The following is a 6,037-nucleotide window of genomic DNA, read 5'->3' as shown; positions in this document are numbered from 1 at the left end:
CCTTAGTGACACTTGTTTTCAGATTGAGTAGGAAACGCTCTCCCACTAAAGGATGTGTCCTAATTTGCACGGGTTAGTTTTGAAAACACAAGATCACTTATCAGAGTTGGTCTTATCTTGAACGCAGGTGTCCTTCAAAGTCCCCTCGGTCTTCTAACAAAAGATCCTCTTCAAGTTCTTCTACCTAATCTATTGTTTGAATCTTTAAATGAAGGAGTCAGACTCAGACCTTTTTGTCTTTTCAGGATCCTCACAATGGGAGGCCTTGTTTTTATTAAAAGTAGTGTAATACAGATAAATGTGTGTAATAAGTGTAAAATAAAAGAAAATTACAAATACAAACCTGATCAAGGCAAGCTAGGATTTTCAGCAGGTTTCACATAATTACAGGAACCTCAGCCTTCATTGTTTAATGTTGTGTCACAGATGCTGTTTTAAAAGTGTACAATTGATTTACTTGAATGAAAACCAATCTAAAACAATCAAAACCAAATACAGAAATAACAAACAACACGTGACAGAAGTACATATTAAATGGTACTTATTAATATATTTTGGCTAAATGAAACTGATTCATATGTACAACATTTGGCTGTTTTAATGGATATTTTTATGTCTTTTTTTTCTAATTAAATCAGTGCTCTCATAATTGTTTATTATCAACATATTTGTGGTCATTGTGAAAAACTGAATTTAATAACCTTTACATCTGAAACTGTATCCTTGTGCTGTATTACTGTATACTGCATGCAAGATGAATATAAACCCAGATCATGACTGTTTAAAGACGTGTTCACTCACTGGGCACTTTATAGCAATGCCAGACCATCACTGAGTAGTATTAGCACATTCATGTAGTTATCTAATCAGCCAATCATATGGCTGCAGCACACTGCCAAAGGTCACACCGATACAGGTGAAGGGCTTCAGTTAATGTTCATATCAACCGCACAGAAATTCCCTCCTGTCAGTGAGTCCTGTTCTGGGTTGTAAAGAGTGAAACCCACTGAGGTCTTCTGCAGATGTAGCCTATACAAGGTTCAATGTTTTATACATTACACCCAGCAGGTGGTAAAATACTTAAAACCGCCTGTGTGATGTCAACAACAGTTAAGGTAACAGACATCAGACATTTTCCTTCCTTCTGATTTACATTTATGGCATTTGGCAGAGGCCCTTATCCAGAGCAACGCAGGTTTAACTCATACAACCAAAGGTAATGAGTTTTGCTCAAGGGCCCAGCAGCTTGGGGGTCACCTTCCAATCAGTAGACCATCACCTGAGCTACTGAGCTACCACTTTACCATTCTGATGTTTGATATGAACATTAACTAACCTCTTATGGACCTCCGCCTATATCCATTGTCCAACAAAAAGTGGTACAGCTCCCACATACTTTGACACACAGAGCCTGGTCTCATTTGAAAGAAGAGATTCTCTAGTTTCAGAAACTAGTTTCAGATTGATTCTAGGCCTTACTGGCACAAAGTTACAGGGGTTTGAATGCAGATTTTCCTGTCCGCCTGGGTTGTTTTTCTGATAAACTGATTAATCTTATTTTTCTGGAACATGTTAGGGACAAACCAACAACTGAGAGTCATAGCCACGTCTTGGCTTTCACCCAAAAATGGATTTTATATGAATATTTTTCTACGGCCCTGGTCGTCGGGTGCAGCGTTTTTGTGTACTTGTTTACTATATAACTTTGAAATAAAAGGCTGCAGGCTCAGTCTGACAAGCCATAAATAAGCCTAGACTCTCTCTCTATCACTCTGGTGTGAAAACAGGCCTGTAACTTGTCACCCTGAGCTGTGAGAGGGACAAAAGGTCAAGGATTACGCAAGAATTCTTCTGCGCATCCAGTTCACGCAGACACAAGCAAAGAACATACGGCATGTCATATACCGTTGGAATCGTCTGCTTACTGGCTAAACGGCTGTATAGGTCCAGCCCATTTCATTGCTATTGGAAGGAGTAATTGTCAGTCAAATGCGGGTTCCCAAAAATGAGGTCATGCCACCAATGGCTTCTCAGCCGTCTATCTCTGCCATACAAGCACCGATTGGCTCAAATGAGGGCTTATTTGATTCGTTAGGACCTGAGCTATAAATATGACGTAGACTTTCAATTTTTGAATATCCCAATTAGGAGTTAGAGCGGCAAAACGAGATGATGGCGCACTTCTGTTTCCAGTTTTCAGAACACTGACGGAATATTTGCGGCGCGACCAGAGCGTTTTAAAAGGCTTACAGATTTCAATTCCTTGGACTGTGTGGATTTTTGTGGATTATTTGTGTTGGAATATATTACCCAGTGAAGAAAGAGATGCGTCTAAAGGTAAGGGAAAAACCGGTCTAGCGCCACCTAGGTCAGTTTTGTCCGAAATTTTTTTCTAATTGTATGAAAGCTGTGAATCATATTGTGCTTTGTGTTTGGGTTTAAAAAATTATTGAGAGTATAAACTTTACTAGGTAAATAGGTTTTTTTGTGTTTTTGGAGGATTTGATGCTTTAAAGTTGAATTGAAGCTTGTTTCTGGGTCATCCCCTAGTGGTCACTTCTACTTCCGGAATACAGTACCTTGGTTCTTCTTTTTCCACTGTATCAGTCCAGTAAATAAAAGGGCAATGAGAAGCAGCACGAGAACAACAGACACGGCAGTGATGACAGGTAAAGTTTGGAATCCTGAAAGAAAAAAAAAGAATTAAATTTTAGGTTTGTGTCTATGGGAGTGTGTGTATGTGTGTATATGTGTGTATGTTCATATACGTGTTTGTATGTGTGTGCGTATGGGTGTATGTGCGTGTGTGTATGTGTGTGCATGTCTGTGTGTGAGTGCATGCGTGTGTGTATGAGTGTGCATGTCTGTGTGTGAGTGCATGCGTGTGTGTATGTGTGTGCATGTCTGTGTGTGAGTGCATGCGTGTGTGTATGAGTGTGCATGTCTGTGTGTGAGTGCATGCGTGTGTGTATGTGTGTGCATGTCTGTGTGTGAGTGCATGCGTGTGTGTATGAGTGTGCATGTCTGTGTGTGAGTGCATGCGTGTGTGTATGTGCGTGTGTGTATGCACATGTGTGTATGTGCGTGCGTGACTGTGTGCATGCAGGGCTCTCAAGTATCACACATTTAACATGACAGTCACTCATTTCGGTTTTTTGTCACGCTCTCCCTTCACACATTGTATTTAAAATTTGTCACTCTTGCCTAACTTCAAAACTTGAGAGTCCTGCAAAAGTCTGTATTCTTTCATGCTGATAAAAGCTTTGGCTGAAAAAGTCCTTGTAAAAAACATGAGTTTTACACACTTTTGGTGATTATAAACTGAACACAATCCTGAGTTTATGTAGTTAGAGTTGTCTGTTGCAGTAACATTCTAACACTCTACATGTTTTACTGTGATGTCGACTTAACACTGTAAAGTTTTGTTTAGATTTACAGTAGGTTTTATTACCCCGGGGGTAAACACCCATACTAACACCGCTTCTACATTAGACTTGTGAAACCTTCCTGTAGCCGGAGATAAAGGTGGGGTTAAGTGTGTAAAGGGTGTAAAGCTTTATTGTGTATTATATCCAGCATGTCTTTCTTTTTGTTATTCGTTTAACATTTCCCAAACAGAGAGCATGTCTGCAGTGTTACAGCTCTGTGATCTGATTGGCTCTTGCCTCATGTCTCAGTTTAACTGCATGTTATGTAGATATGAGCTACAACCTAAAACATGGCATGTTTGATACACTTCCTTCTGGAGCTCATACAGAGTTTTCTCACTGCATCAAAACCCCTTGTAGAGATTGTTTAGAAGTCACCTGATGACCTCGAGTCAGATGACAGAGAGTTCATTTATCTTAATGACGTGGACATTAATTACCCGAAAACATTCAACCACACGGGATCTAACTTCTTCTTCTTTTGGCTTTTCCCTTCAGGGGTCGCCACAGCGAATTATCTCTCTCCACCTCCAACACTTGCACCCACTAGCTTCCTATCCTCATTAATTACATCCATATACCTCCTCTTTGGCCTTCCTCTTTACCTCCTGCCTGGCAGCTCCATGTCCAACATTCTCCTACCAATATACTCACTCTCCCTTCTCTGAACATGTCCAAACCATCTTAATCTGGCCTGCCAGGGCCAAGCAGTAGCAGATTGGGGTCACCGAGCTACCACTTTACCATTCTGATGTTTAATATGAACATTAGCTGAAGCTGTTAAACCTCCATCTGCATGACTTTATGTAATGTGCTGATGGCGCAAATACAAATTTCATCATTGGTTTTGTGCCATCCATCATGTGACCCCATCATTATTTCTGTGGTTTTATTAAAATCAGCTTTTAGAAAAACACAACTCACCACATGGGGGTTTGTGGAGCTTTTTAACGATTGGGCTGAAGATGAGGCTGAAAGTTGGGAATAAATATAAGCAACCGTTTTAAAGATGACATTACGATATGTGGAAAAAAATAAAATTATAAAAACAAATAATATAAATAAATGAATGAATACAGTTTGTAAAGGGTGCTTGTCTCTATGGACCTCATGCATGTACATTTCTCTCTACTTGGAGGATTAATGTCTCTGGAGACTTGTTTAATTTACTCTTATTTACTAATTGAATGTTAATAAATGCCCTAATTAATATTGTTAATGTGTTTACAAACACAGTAGAAGTTAAACAAATCACCAAATATGCATTTTAAAAACTAAAATGTTATGTAGAGAAAAATTAAATGTTGCAATTTTTCTGAGTGTGGAGTTTCCTGATCCACCAAATTTGTCAGTATTATGAAAATTGGGTCTAAAAGCTTTTTGTCACCTTTAAAAGTCATGTGATGTGTAGTTTCTACAGGAAGTGTATTGTGTGTGTGTGTGTGTGTGTGTGTGTGTGTGTGTGTGTGTGTGTGTGTGTGTGTGTGTGTGTGTGTGTGTGTGTGTGTGTGTGTGTTTGTGTGTGCGTGTGTGTGTATATGTGTGTGTGTGTGTGTGTGTGTGTGTGTGTGTGTGTGTGTGTGTGTGTGTGTGTGTGTGTGTGTGTGTGTGTGTGTATTTATATTACACACATAAGTACCACCTCAGTGTTGTGCATAACATTCACTGTGTTCACCTTTCATGAGTTAATTCTGACGTTATTAACACATTAAGTAGTTATGTGAATGGAATACAGTACCTTGGTTCTTCTTTTTCCACTGTATCAGTACAGTAAATAAAAGGGCAATGAGAAGCAGCACGAGAACAACAGACACGGCAGTGATGACAGGTAAAGTTTGGAAACCTGGAAGAAAACAGAACAATTAAACTTTAGGTTTGTGTCTATGGGAGTGTGTGTATATGTGTGTGAGTGCATGTGTGTGTATGTGCGTGTGTGTGTATGTGTGTAAGTGCGTGTGTGTGTATGTGCATATATGTGTGTGAGTGTGGGTGTATGTGCGTGTGTGTCTGTGTGTGTATGTGTGTGAGCGCATGTGTGTATACAGTATGTGTGTGAGTGCATGTGTGTATATGAGTGTGTGTATGTGCGTGTGTTTATGTGCGTTCGTGTCTGTGTGTGTATGTGTGTATATGTGTGTGAGTGCATGCGTGTGTGTATGTGCATATACGTGTAGGTGTGTGCGTTTAGGTGTATGTGCGTGTGTGTATGTGCGTGCTTGACTGTGTGTGCATGCAGGGCTCTCAAGTATCACACATTGAACATTTCGTTTTTTTGTCACGCTCTCCCTTCACACATTGTATTTAAAATTTGTCACTCTTGCCTAACTTCAAAACTTGAGAGTCCTGCAAAAGTCTGTATTCTTTCATGCTGATAAAAGCTTTGGCTGAAAAAGTCCTTGTAAAAAACATGAGTTTACACACTTTTGGTGATTATAAACTGAACACAATCCTGAGTTTATGTAGTTAGAGTTGTCTGTTGCAGTAACATTCTAACACTCTACATGTTTTACTGTGATGTCGACTTAACACTGTAAAGTTTTGTTTAGATTTATACTAGGTTTTATTACCCCGGGGGTAAACACCCATACTAACACCGCTTCTACATTAGA

At 39.5% G+C, this 6,037-nt stretch overlaps 1 long non-coding RNA gene across 1 annotated transcript in view; it reads right to left on the bottom strand.

The window, feature by feature from the left end:
* The window catches only part of LOC125139454, a 27,822-nt gene extending 22,463 nt beyond the window's left edge, over positions 1 to 5,359 (bottom strand). Inside the window, exons 1-3 of the long non-coding RNA XR_007138503.1 lie at positions 5,167 to 5,359; positions 4,353 to 4,399; positions 2,580 to 2,684 (exon numbers count right to left, since the gene is read on the bottom strand). This is a non-coding gene — a long non-coding RNA (uncharacterized LOC125139454). The remainder of the gene's footprint in view (positions 1 to 2,579; positions 2,685 to 4,352; positions 4,400 to 5,166) is intronic.
* Between the last annotated feature and the right edge of the window lie 678 nt (positions 5,360 to 6,037).

The sequence above is a fragment of the Tachysurus fulvidraco genome, chromosome 18, assembly GCF_022655615.1.
Source record: "Tachysurus fulvidraco isolate hzauxx_2018 chromosome 18, HZAU_PFXX_2.0, whole genome shotgun sequence".
NCBI classification, from domain to species: Eukaryota; Metazoa; Chordata; class Actinopteri; order Siluriformes; family Bagridae; genus Tachysurus; species Tachysurus fulvidraco.
Note: the sequence above shows the minus strand (reverse complement) of the source record. Positions and strands in the feature narration are given on the sequence as shown.